General features: G+C 43.9%; 1 protein-coding gene and 1 long non-coding RNA gene across 6 annotated transcripts in view; one reads left to right on the top strand and one right to left on the bottom strand.

Annotated features, from left to right (window-relative positions):
• Nucleotides 1-13,749, bottom strand: part of VWA5B2 (von Willebrand factor A domain containing 5B2) — an 89,060-nt gene that overhangs the window by 55,712 nt on the left and 19,599 nt on the right. The gene's annotated exons all lie outside the window — the stretch shown is intronic.
• Nucleotides 6,899-10,717, top strand: LOC310763194. The gene is made up of 2 exons (XR_014548535.1): nt 6,899-7,104; nt 8,425-10,717. It is a non-coding gene; the product is annotated as an uncharacterized lncRNA (long non-coding RNA).

Here is a 13,749-nt window from a genome sequence, read left to right as displayed (position 1 = left end):
GTGGATTACAAAATTTTTGCTGATATTTTAGCAAAAAGATTGAAAAGAGTTTTGATGGAGGAGATTCATGGGGACCAAGCAGGCTTTCTCCCGAAAAGGCATTTGTCGGACAATGTAAGGAATATAATTGACATTTTGGAAAAGTTGGAAGTGAATATAAACACTAAGGCTGTTTTGATATTTGTGGATGCCGAGAAAGCCTTTGACAACATTTCTTGGAATTTTATGCTGAAGAACCTCCGGGGGATGGGGGTAGGCCAAGGGTTCGAGAATGGTATAGGTGCAATATATTCTGAACAGAAAGCAAAATTAATTGTAAATAACGTGGTTACAGAAGAGTTCAAGATTGAAAAAGGGACACGTCAGGGGTGCCCTATCTCCCCACTACTTTTTATATCGGTCCTGGAGGTTTTGCTTAATATGATTAGGAGGGACCAGTTGGTTAAAGGGATTCAGGTCGGAGCTAAACAATACAAATTGAGAGCATTTGCAGATGACTTAGTACTTACATTGCAAGAGCCAGAAGCTAGTACGAAAAGAGTTTTGGAAATAATCCAAGAGTTTGGTCAATTGGCAGGATTTAAATTGAATAAGTTAAAGACAAAGGTATTAGAGAAAAATTTAACACAGACTGAAAAAGAAAGGTTTCAGAATGAGACAGGGTTGACAGTGGTTAAAAAAGTGAAATATTTGGGTATAAACATGACAGCTAAGAATGTGAACTTATTTAAAGACAATTATGAAAAAACTTGGACAGAAGTGAAAAAAGATTTGGAGATTTGGTCAAACTTAAAGCTTTCCTTGTTAGGTCGAATCGCAGTTATAAAGATGAATGTACTGCCAAGAATGTTGTTTTTGTTCCAAGCATTGCAAATAATGGAAAAAATGGACTGTTTCAAGAAGTGGCAAAAAGATATATCTAAATTTGTCTGGCAGGGCAAGAGGCCCAGAATTAAATTTAAGATATTAACGGACTCAAAGGAAAGAGGGGGGTTTGCCCTGCCAGACTTTAAACTTTACTATGAAGCGGCAGCTTTCTGCTGGCTGAAAGAATGGCTACTTCTTGAAAACACAGACATTTTGGATTCGGAAGGTTTTAATAACATTTTTGGGTGGCATGCATATTTGTGGTATGACAAGGTTAAAGCACACAAAAGTTTTAAAAACCATATTGTCAGAAAAGCATTATTAAATGTTTGGATTAGATATAAAGATCTGCTGGAAAATAAAACTCCAAGGTGGCTGTCGCCAATGGAAGCTAAGGCAGTTAAAAAGTTAAACATGGAGTCGAAGTGGCCAAGATACTGGGAAATTTTGGAAAAGGAAGGGGACAAATTGAGATTGCAGAGTTTTGAGAAATTAAAAGGGAAGGTGAGAGATTGGCTGCACTATCATCAAATAAATGAAGCGTTTAAATTGGACAGTAAAATTGGCTTCCAGGTGGAAAAATCAAAATTGGAGACAGAATTGTTAGAACCCAGTACTAAGAATTTGTCAAAAATGTACAACTTGCTGCTGAAATGGAATACACAAGACGAAACGGTTAAATCAGCTATGATTAAATGGGCTCAGGACATTGGTCATAATATTTTGTTTGCTGATTGGGAAAAGTTGTGGACCACCGGGATGAAATTAACGGCATGTAATGCTCTAAGAGAAAACATTATGAAAATGATATATAGGTGGTACATATCCCCAGTCAAGCTTGCAAAGATTTACCACTTGCCTGATAATAAATGTTGGAAATGTAAAGAAAAGGAGGGTACATTTTTTCACCTTTGGTGGACGTGCCCGAAGATTAAGGCATTCTGGGAAATGATCTATAATGAACTTAAAAAGGTATTTAAATATACTTTCCCTAAGAAACCAGAGGCCTTTCTCTTGGGTATTGTCGGACAGGGGGTGTTAAAGATGGATATAACTTTCTTTTTGTACGCTACAACAGCAGCTAGAATGCTTATTGCGAAGTACTGGAAGACACAAGAACTACCCACACTGGAAGAATGGCAGATGAAGGTGATATATGGGCCTGGCACAAATGACGAGCAGAATCCGAAACCAGGGAAGAGAAGCAGCGCAAGAAGCATGGAAAAAGTTCAAGGACTATTTACAGAAATATTACAAAATTAATGAAAGTTAGAATGATGTTGGACTGGAAAGTAAACGGTTACTATTAGCAAGGGTTAAGACAAGGAGAATAAGGAAGATTAGATTAAATTTAAATTAAAATAAGGGAAGATTTGCTGAGTAATTGATAAGAATTTGGAATACAGAAAAGGGAGGCATGAGGAAGTCGGGGAAGAAAGGTATAAGAAATTAAGATATGAAATGGTACATGTTTTTTGTTTTGTTTTTGTTTTTGTCTGTTTATGTATTTGTTATATGTTTGTTATTGTTATAAAAACCTTTAATAAAAAATTATTTAAAAAAAAACACATGATGGGGTGGTTTGTGTTCCTTCTCCTATTTTAACGGTGACTTCTACTGGGGCATGATCTGTGATTTTAATGTTACCTATGTTTGTTGATTCCACTGAGGGGATCAGACCCTGTGTGAGCAGAATGCTGTCCAGTCTGGACACTGTATCATGACGTCCCGATTGGAATGTATGGCTGATGTCTCCCGGGTTTTGCTCACCCCAAATGTCATAGAGACCCCTGTTTTTTAGCATTTTTAGTAACTTGTAAGAGTTCCTAGTTGTTGGGGGTTTCCTTCGGAGGAAGGTTGCCCATGGGGTTGTAGGGTGGATGTCTTTCAGGGATATACCTTTCATATTTAGATTGAGGTCCCCTCCTAGGATTGCTTCCCCTTCAGAGAAGGAGAGGAATTTGTTTAGTGTCTTCTGGAAGAATTCTAATTGTTTCGCGTTTGGGGCATATATGGAGCCGATTGTCAGTTTGATTTTGCCATCTAGTGTCCCTTTAGCGAAAATGAATCTGCCTTTTTTGTCCTTGAGGACTGTTGTGGCAGTGAAGTTCAGGTCTCTACTGAGTATTATGGCTACACCGCGAGCTTTCCCTGAGCCTCGTGCGACCCACTGTTGACTGAAGTGGGGGTCGCTCAGGAGTTTGCTGCCTTTGGGTGGGTTGTGTATTTCTTGTAGGAAGGTGATATGTGGTTTCATGGTGTTTATGTATGAGGTGATGCGTTTTCTTTTGATGGGGTTTCCCAGCCCCCTCACGTTTAATGTAATTGCTTTTAGGTTAGCCATCTTGCTTATCTATTATGTGGGGCGATTCCCTGCCAACCCGTTCGGGTTGTCTTGTGTCTCTCTCTTCGTGTTGTTTAAAGAACCAGTGGGGTTGCGCTGACCTAGGGTGTGGTGGGTGGAGGGCTAATGGGATTAGAGTAAGATTTGGGTTAAAGAGTAGGGGGTAAGTTGTAGAGAGTTTCCTATATGTAGTCATATAGGTGTTTGTTTGGGGTATTTTAGGCCATCTGGCATTTAGCCGGTTGGTCCTAGTCTCAGCTGGTGTGGAAGGCCGTGTTCAAGGACAGGCCATCCCCCCTGTTGTTTGCGATAGGGGGAGATCAGTGAGACAGTGTGAAGTGGCTTTGTAACGTCGCTGTCAAGTATAAGGTTCATAAGCAATGTTGCCAATGTTATGAGCAACATTGTTGGTGTGTTGGGGTGGGGATGTGGGTGCTGGTACGCTCTGGTGCCACCATAGTGCTGGTTGATTTTATCAGATTTTAGCCTGATTGTGGGTTGTGTTATTAAGGTTGGAGGAGTTGTTTTTCCTTAGTATGGAGTATGGGGATGTTGAAGGTGTGGGTGATGGGGAATGTGGTTGAGGTCGTCTGGACTGGTGTTGGGGTGGGGATTTCTGTGGGGGTGCGGGGCTGGGGGGGATGTTGATGGTGTTAACTAAATCTATGTTTTGGGGGGGGGAGAGAGAGGGGGAATGGGGGGGGGGAATCACCAGTCCTTCAGTTTGTGGTTTCTTCCTGGTTGCTTCATTCAGCTGCGGTTGTTGCTGTTGTAGGGTTGTCCATCTGCGATGAATTGGTTTGGTTAATCTTGGTCTGGTTTCTTGTGTCGTATGGCCGGCGGGACGGTTCTGAGCATGATGCTTGTCTGTATTGGTTTGCGCTGTTGTGCCGCTTCTGTTGTTTCTTTTTCTTCTGTACCGTCGTCCAGTTGTTTGCTGTTGTTTCCTCGTGATTGGGGCTGTCACTTGGTGGGTTTGTCGGTTGCCATTCCGGTGGGAGGTCGAGTTCAAGGTTCTTTAGTAGTTGCAGGGCCTCAGGTATGTTGGTAGCCATGTGTTGTGTTGTATTGGTTGTTACAATGAGGCGGAAGGGGAAGCCCCATCGGTATTTGATCCCTGCTTGTTGGAGACGCTGGGTGCATGGGCGCAGGCTTTTCCTCCGGTTTAGGGTATCCTGAGATAGGTCCTGTAGGGCCAGAATGGGGGTTTCGCCATATCGAAGGTTGGTTGAGTTTCTGAGGTTGTTCCATACCTCTTCCTTCTTTTTGTAGCGTGTGAAGCATACAATGATGTCTCTTGGGGGAGCGCTGGGTTTTGGCATAGGTTTTAGGGCTCTGTGAGCCCTCTCCAAGTCATCTGCCTCAAGTTTCAGGCTTGGGATTGTGTTTTTCAGCCAGCGTATAATTAGGTCTGCTGGGCTTTTCTCCTCTGTTTTTTCAGGAAAGTTGCGGAAGCGGATGTTACAACGTCTATTGCGGTCTTCAAGGTCGGCTTGCTTAATTTTCATCTCTGTGTTCTGCTTCCATTTGGTTTACCAGTTCGTCCAGTTTCTTGTTCACACGTGCGTTCTCCTCCCGGTATTGCTCTATTATTCTTTCTTGCATTTGGTTCTTGTTCTCTAGAGCTTCCACTTTGGAGGTTAGATTGTTGATTAGTACCTGCATGGGAGCCATTGTGGCCTTCAGTGTTTCTTCTAATCTTGCTTCCATTTCCCTCAGATCTCGTTTCGTTACTGGGTGGTCATCATCTTGAAGGGGAGTTACGGTATTAGCATTGATTGCCATCTCCCTGGTTGGTGTCATCTCAGTCTCCCTAATGGTTTTGGTTTGAGGTTGGCTTGGCGTCCTCTTGCAGTAGGGCGTGTGGTGGTTAGGAGTTGTGGCAGTGGTGATTCCTGGGTATTGTTGGGTTGCTGGGCTGATCAGGCGCTGCTGGCTGGTGGCTTTTACAGAGCGTTTGGATTAGGTGGTCATGGGGGGGCAGGTAAGCAGAGATGGATAGACTAACGGACGGACAGTTCATATAAAGGGGGGGTTAGCAGGTAGAGATACAAGAGATTAGAGGGGTGGGGCCAGGGGAAATATGTGTTTAGGAGGGGGTTGTATATACCCAAAAGGGGTATTGGGGTCCAGTTAAGGTGGAAGTTGGGGTTGGGGGTGTGCTCAGAAATAGAGACAGACAAATAGGCTATATGTAAAGGGTGGAGGGAGAAAAAGGAAGAAGAAGAAGGAAAGAAGAAGGGGGGAGATGGAGGGGGGGAGAGGGGGGATTAGAGTAAAAGAGAAGAGAGAGAGAGAGAGACAAAAAGAGAGTTGAAAGAGAGAGGAGAGATAGTACAGTAATTTCAGCGGTATTAGATTGCAGCAGTAGTTTTAGCTATAGTATGAGGGGGGCAAAGTATGATATGGTGATATGAATGTGTGTATGTGTTTCCTTTAGGGGAAGGGGGGGATGGAGAGAGGGAGGAGGGAGAGAAAAGGAAAGGAGGGGGGAAGGGTGGGAAAAGGAGAAGAAAAGGGAGGGGGAGAGAGGGAGGGTGAGCTGTGGCAATGGTATGGGGGGAGAGTCTTATTTTAAAAGAGGGGGTGGGGGGGAAGGGCTCCCCCTCAAAAACAAACTGACGAACAGGCTAAAAAGGGGGAGTTGATTTTAAAAAATAGAGGGGATAGAAAACAAAATTGGGGATGGAAAGTGAAAGGTGGGATAAAAGGAAAAAATAAGGGGGGTGAAGGGAGAGAGAGAGGAGAGCAAAAAGGGAGAGAAAAATAAACGGGGGGGGGGAGAGTATCAATAGCAATAGTAGTGGTATGGAGGAAATTTTTGTTTTAAAAGAGAGTGGTGGTCGTAGCTGGGGGCCAAAGGTTCCCCCCTCAAGAACAAGCTAACAAATAGAATAGAAAGGGCTTTAAAAAGAGGGGGGGAATTGTGTGTGTGTGTTGTTTTTTAAAAAACAACCTATTTCCCCCTAATTACTATTATTATTTTTTGTTTGTAAAAAAGTAAGGGTGGCTGCTGCAGCAGTGGCCCCTCTTTTAAAAAGAGAAGTGATAAAAGTAGGTATATGGCGGGGGGGGAATAAAAAAGAATTATTATTTTTTTTTTTAAAAAAGGGAGAGGGGGAGGAAGGGGTTAAAAAGGGGGATTTAAGAAAAGAAAAAAAAGGGTAGTTTCTTCCTTTCTGCGATCTTTGTCATGCGGCTTTCCTCTGTTTTCCTTGCCGCTGGAGGCTGGAGTCGGCTCAGCCACGTGTTTTTCCGGAGCCTTTTTTCTGCTCACCTACGTCTCCTCTTCTTTCCCGTAGGCACAGATGGGGGCAGCAGCGGTAAAGCTGGGGCTCCTTTTTCTTTCTTTCTTTCTTTCTTTCTTTCTTTTTCTTCCTCTTTCCCCCCTTTTCCCCCTTCCCTCTTTGCCTTAGCTTCACTGTCCTCCTGGTTTTGGAGCTCCTCTCGGCTGTTGGGGGGATGGTCGGGTGCCTTACCGGCTCAATCAAGGTTGTGGGGGGGTGTTTTGGCTCCTTTGATAGACGCCCCGGGCACCCCCAATTCCTCTCCGCTGGTAGTGCTGGCGGCAGCAGTCCTGGGAGTCCCGGAGTCGGCCAGACAGAGCCTTTTACTCTGGCTGGCTTCAGGAGCTCTTTTCTGCTGTTGCAGCCGCCATGCTGCCTCGCCGGAAGTCCCCCCATTAATTGGGAATCTGAAGAGCGGAAAGGCTCCGGGGAAAGACTTTATCCCAGCGGAGTTGATTACATTAAACCAGCACTGGTGGGCTCCGCTTCTGGCAGCACTTTTTACAGTAGTAAATAACTCAGGTAAGGTACCATATAGCTGGAAACATGCTATAGTAGTCCCAATCTTTAAGAGAGGCCACCCAAATGTACCCTCCAATTACAGTGGTGCCTCGCAAGACGAAATTAATCCGTTCCGCGAGTCTCTTCATCTTGCGGTTTTTTCGTCTTGCGAAGCACGGCTATTAGCGGCTTAGCGGCTATTAACGGCTTAGTGGCTTAAAGAAAAAGGAAACAAACTCGCAAGGACTCCCAAGACGTTTCGTCTTGTGAAGCAAGCCCATAGGGAAAATCGTCTAGCGAAGCGACGCAAAAACCGAAAAACCCTTTCGTCTTGCGCGTTTTTCGTTTTGCGAGGCATTCATCTTGCGGGGCACCACTGTATAGGCCAATTAGCCTGCTCTCAATAATTGGGAAGCTGTATGCCTGATTCCTCAGTAGCAAACTGACAACTTTTCTAAATGAACATAATATACTATCTGAAGCCCAGGCAGCCTTTCGTGAGAACCATTCAACATCAGACCACGGTCTAATGCTGTCTTTCCTAGCCTTCGTGGCCTTCATGGATCTGAAATCAGTGTTTGACTCCATCCCCAGATGCCAGCTATGGTCCAAATTAAATCTGATTTTGCAGGACGAACAACTCCTCTTTCTTATAAAAGCCCTGTACAATGGAACCAAACTGCAGGTCCAATGCAGTCGACAGGGACAGTTATCGAACAGCATTGAGATGACTAGGGGATGAGACAGGGATGCATTCTGGACCTCACATTGTTTTGTCTATTCTTAAATGACCTAGAAGAGAGCCTAATGGACCCAGATGGACACCTTCCAAAAATTGGAATGAGAAGGACCCCCTTGCTGTTATATGCTGATGACACAACCATCATCTCACGTTCCAGACCGGGTTTGAATTATCTGCTGAGGAAATTTTCTGATTACTGTTCTGGAAATATTGGAATTATGAAAAATCTAAAACTGTAGTTTTTGAAAGAAGCTTCTCCTGGTCTAAATGGGTGCTGGATGGCCATAACCTTGAACAGATCAAATACTTCAGTTATCTAGGGCTCACATTCCATCATACAGGATCTTGGAAGCACCACTGGCAAACCTCCCTTCAAAAGGCGGAGATCACAAAGCTAGCCATACTCAGATTCTTTTTCACAAAGGGAGGCAAATATGTTCCAGCAGCCTTAAGGGTTTTCAATGCAAAACCCGTTTCCCAACTCCTGTATGCTGCAAATGTCTGGCTTAATGGGGACCTGCCAAAGCTAGATGGCTTTCAGGCAAAATTTCTACGATCTCTGCTGCAGGTACCCAACTGTGTCCCCAACTCCATACTTCTGTTAGCTGGTGAATGCCCAATTTCAACTAAAGCATGGTGGGCTGCCCTAAAACATTGGCTCAGGATTTCAGTGTTTGATCTAGGGAAGGGTTTGTACCAACACCTGACCAATGAGGAATTTGTCAGCAAATGGCAGAAAACCATGGCTAAAATGCCACCTCTATTGGTCTGTCACCCCCCCCAACTGTATTACCTGGGTTATGAAGGCGCCCAAAAGATGTTAAAGCAAAGATCATGCGATAATGCACATAGTGACTTGCGATCTCGATCACATGCAGTCTGTAGTCCACTGGCAGTAGAAGTACAATATGAGCATGACTTTAAGTTAACATCTTACATTAAAAACCTGACAGTACCAAACTATTGAAGGCTTTTCGCCAGACTAAACGTCTTTCCTTCTGCAGTGTTGGATGGCAGGTTGAGAGGAGTTCCCTACCAGGACAGACTTTGCTCGTGTGCTCAAGACATCGATTCCATAAAACATATTTTGTTGCACTGTGCAAGCCAGCAAGCCAGGGCTGAACTGATACTACCCTTGCTGGTACCTTTCCCAGGAAAATCAGAGGCTCACTCTATGTCAGGTTCCTATTGGAAGACCGGACAAATGCTAGAACATTAGCAGTGGCAAAGTTTTTATCGATGGTTGCAAGAACTAATGATCCCTACATTCTGAACAAAATGCTTGTTTAACCTGGAGGTAGGCTGTATGAATTGTGTATTGCTTTGTAACGATTTGTTGGGTCTCTGGACCATAATAAAGATTGTTGTTGATTTTCAAATCTGGCAGGGAAAATCCCCCTCCTTCTTTAGAATCCATAAGTAATTTATATTTAATTCTGGGTTTCCCCCCCTGACAGATAAATCTAGATAGCGCTTTATTCTATTCTTTAAAACATTTCACATTGTCTATGATTGGGAGGGCTTGGAACAGAAATAACATCTTTGGCAACACATTCATCTTAACCACTGAAATCCAGCCCATTAATGACAATTTTAAATTTGACCATATCTCTAAATCTCTCTTAATTTCATTCCATAATTTCTCATAGTTATCTTTGTACAAATTCAAATTTTCCCCAGATTCACCCCCAGATATTTAACTTTTTTCACGAAATCTTTTCTTGTAATAGTTTTCTTTCGTCATTATCCAGATTTTTCTCTAATACTTTGATTTTTCTCTTATTTAACTTAAATCCCACTACCTGTCCGAATTCCTGTATCAGCTCCAGTGCTTTTGCTGCACTGGAGTCTGGATCTGGTAGTGTCAATACTAAATCGTCAGTAAAGGCATTTAATTTATATTGTTTGGATCCTACTGTGATACAGTGGTACCTCAGGTTAAGAACTTAATTCATTCTGGAGATCCGTTCTTAACCTGAAACTGTTCTTAACCTGAAGCACCACTTTAGCTAATGGGGCCTTCCACTGCTGCCACACCACTGTCACGCGATTTCTCTTCTCATCCTGAAGTAAAGTTTTTAACCCGAGGTACTATTTCTGGGTTAGTGGAGTCTGTAACCTGAAGCGTATGTAATCCAAGGTACCACTGTACCTTTAATTTGTTCATCTTTTCTAATCATACTTAGCAAGACTTCTAGGACTGAAATAGACAGCAGAGGGGAAAGTGGGCACCCTTGCCTGGTTCCGTTCTCAATTCTAATTTCCTCCGATACCACATTATTTACAATAATTTTGGCTTTTTGTTCTTGATAGATTGCTTCAATACCATTTAAAAAGTCTTGACCAACCCCCATACTTTCAAAGTTATGTAATATAAAACTCCAAGATACATTGTTAAAGGCTTTCTCTGTGTCAATAAACATTAACATTTCTTTGCAGTTCTTTCTTGCTTCCAACTTATCCAAAATATCAATAATATTCCTAATATTATCTTTCATATGCCTTCGAGGCAGAAATCCTGCCTGGTACTTATGTATATGCTCAGACAAAGCTTACTTTAGCCTGCTAGCAAATATATTTGCAAAAATGTTGTAAACCACATTAAGTAAGGAGATTGGTCTGTAGTTCTTGACATTGGATCTGTCTTGACCCTGTTTGGGAATCAGAGTAATATAAGCTTCCTTCCAGGTTTCAGGTGCTTTGCCCCCTCGTAAAATCAGATTACATACTTCTACCAGAGATTGAATGAGCCAATCTTTCAATGTCTTATAATATTTCGCTGATAGACCATCTGGTCTCGGTGCCTTGCCAAATTGCATTGAATTCATTGCATGTTCCACTTCCTGTCTTGTGATTAGTCCCTTTAGTAAAATCTTTTATCTTCTGGAATCTTCTGCAAACCATCAGTTTTAATGAATTGCTCAATTTTTGCCTGGTCCTCTTTATCTTTTCTATACAGTTGTTTGTTATACTTATAAAAACATTTTATTATGCTTGCAGGGTTCTCTACAGATTTTCCTTCTGTTACAATACTTGATAGTACTTTGCTTTTCTCTCTTTTTTAACTGCCAGGCTAGAAGTTTCTAATGTTTATTTGCAGAATCAAAGTTTCTTTGTCTCATCCTCCTTAACTTCCATTCTATTTCTTGAATTACAACCTGTGAATATTGAATGTGTAGAGCTTTAATTTCTTTTCCCCCCTGCAAATTATTTGGATTTCCCCTAAGCTTCTTCTCTTTGTCTTTTAATTGCTCATTAATTTTATCTTTGTTCTCATTCTGTGACTTTTTCCTAATTGAATTTTGATGCATAAGAAATCCTCTCATTACTGCTTTGCTGGCATCACAAATACCGTATTTTTCGCTCGATAACACGCACTTGACCATAACACGCACATAGTTTTTAGAGGAGGAAAACAAGAAAAAAAAATCTGAATGAAACAGTGGATGTATCATTTTTGAGCTTCATGCTGTGGCCACAGACATGTGATTTGACGGTGAGTTTGGGGTAGCCCAATGCAAAAATCCTGAGAATCCAGGTGGATCTGCGCTTTCTAACCACGTTTTTGCACCATTGCAGCCCCAGACAACAGTGGGTGCGTGATTTTTTTGGTGCAGGCTGTAGCCATGGACATGCTATGTGATCTGATGGTGAATTTGGGGTGACCCAATGCAAAGATCCTGAGGATCCACGTGGATCCATGCTTTGTAACCACGTTTTTGTACCATTGCAGCCCCAGGCAACAGTGGGTGCATGATTTTTTTGGTGCAGGCTGTAGCCATGGACACGCTATGTGATCTGATGGTGAATTTGGGGTGACCCAATGCAAAGATCCTGAGGATCCATGTAGATCCGTGCTTTGTAACCACGTTTTAAGTGGGGAGGGAAGGAAAAACATAGAAGGGACAAGGAGCACCGAGAGGGGTGTGCGGAGAAGCAGCTGGCTAAGAATGCAGGAGAGGGGTTTTACCAGAGGGAGGAAAGGAAGGCAAAAGTTCCCCACCCACCCACCCACCCACCCAAGCCAGCCAGCCAGCTCTCTCTCTCTCTCTCCCTCCCACCTGCATGTTGCCTGCGAGTCCCTAGACGCAGCAGCAGCACCGGAGCACGGAGAGGAATTAGAAGGAAGGACGCTCTGCTTTCCCCTCTGCTTGCCTGGAGGGGAGGGGTTTTCTCTGCTCTTTGTTCTGTTTGAGCAAACACAGTAACGAAACAGAAGAGGGTGGGCAGTAAGACCCTGAGGCAGAATGCAGGAAAGCAACAGCTTTCTCTCTCGGGAGGCTCGAACACACGTGTGGCTGCCTGCAATCAGTTTACCACACCGAGAATGAAGATAAACTGGTAAAGTAAGGGGGCTGGGTTAAAGCTAAAGGGAAAACCTCAAAGATCCCTCAAGAACAAGGCAGGGGTTCAGGGCTCCCGAAACCAAGCTGCAGCCTTAGAAGGGAAAAATGGGGCTTTTGGAGGTGGTTTTCACTGCCCCGCTGCTTCCAATTTTTTTAAAGGCAAATTGCAGGAGAAGATGCAGCAGTCAGTCACTCTCTCACTCCCTCCAAGAACCCACGCTAGCGAACAAAAACACAGGAAACCATACACTCACAAAGCACACACACTAGCAAACACACAGTCGCGCTGCAGAGTGGCCAAACCTCCTAGCAAGCACTTCCCTGGCTTTTGCTGACCGCAACGAAGACGACCCTCGAAGAAAATGTGCGATGCACTCGGGCCAGTCGGCTCCAGGAACCACACATTCACTCAATAACACGCATAGACGTTTCCCCTTACTTTTTAGGAGAAAAAATATGCGTGTTATAGAGGGGAAAATACGGTAACTCTTGTTTCCATTCCGATTCACACTTACTTCAAAATAGCCCTTTAGGGCTTTTGGGGCTTTGTTTACAATTGAAGTACTTCTCAACAAATCATCATTTATTCTCCATCTGAAGGAACCCTGTACGAACACTTTCAGGTCCATAAAAACTGCATTAAGATGATAGCATGTTATAGGCAAATTTCCGTTTTTGATAATTTAGGAACCAAGTCGCTGGATATCGATAAATAGACTCGTCTTGAAAATGATTGGTTTGCATCTGAGAAGAAAGTGAAGTCTTTTTCAGTTAGATGTTACACAGCTTATATATTCAAGACTAATTCTGATCATAGGTGTATTATCTTTGCCCATGTATTCCTTGCAACTGATTATGAGTATAGATTTCTACAATAACTTACAACAGCCTCCGAATGCAACCTTTAAAAAGAGTGCAAGGAAAGTGACTCCCCTGAGGCCCTGGATGATTTCCCCACGCAGCACTCACCTTGCAAAGTTCCAGACCATTCATGGCTGTTAAAAAGCAAATGAAAGGAAAGAGGGAAAGAGCAGGCAGCAGCGCCTGGCATGAAATGGGCGGCAAGTGGAGGGGCAAAGTTGAAAGCGGGGCCGCTGACCGGCAAAAGGAGGCAAAAGCCTACGGCACCCGGTATTCCCAGGCGGTCTCCCATCCAAGTACTAACCAGGCCTGACCCTGCTTAGCTTCCGAGATCAGACGAGATCGGGCGTGTTCAGGGTAGTATGGCCATAGACGCTGTACCAGCCTCCGAACCCAGCCTTTAAGCAAGAGCGCAGGGAAAGCGCCTCCCCCGAGGCCCTGGATGCTTTCCACACGCAGCTTTCGCCATGCGTGGTTCCTGTCCATTCGTGGCTGTCCTCGAATGCAATTCAACGGAGCAGCCTGCAGATGCATTCCACTTGCAGCTCTCCCGTAGAGCACTTGATGTCCAGCAGCTGGCGCTCTCCAGCGGCGAAAGCACATTTGTCGGCCGTCAGCCTTTGGCCTAGCAATTCTCGGCGTGGTAGCTCAGTTCGGGCCCTGGATGCTTTCCACGTGCAAGCAGGTTTGAAAGGGGCAGGTCAGAAGGAAAGCAAATGAAAGGAAAGAGGGAAAGAGCAGGCAGCAGCGCCTGGCATGAAATGGGCGGCAAGTGGAGGGGCAGAGTTGAAAGCGGGGCCG

This window comes from Podarcis filfolensis, assembly GCF_964270895.1.
Source record: "Podarcis filfolensis genome assembly, chromosome: 5".
Lineage (NCBI taxonomy): Eukaryota > Metazoa > Chordata > Lepidosauria > Squamata > Lacertidae > Podarcis > Podarcis filfolensis.
Note: the sequence above shows the minus strand (reverse complement) of the source record. Positions and strands in the feature narration are given on the sequence as shown.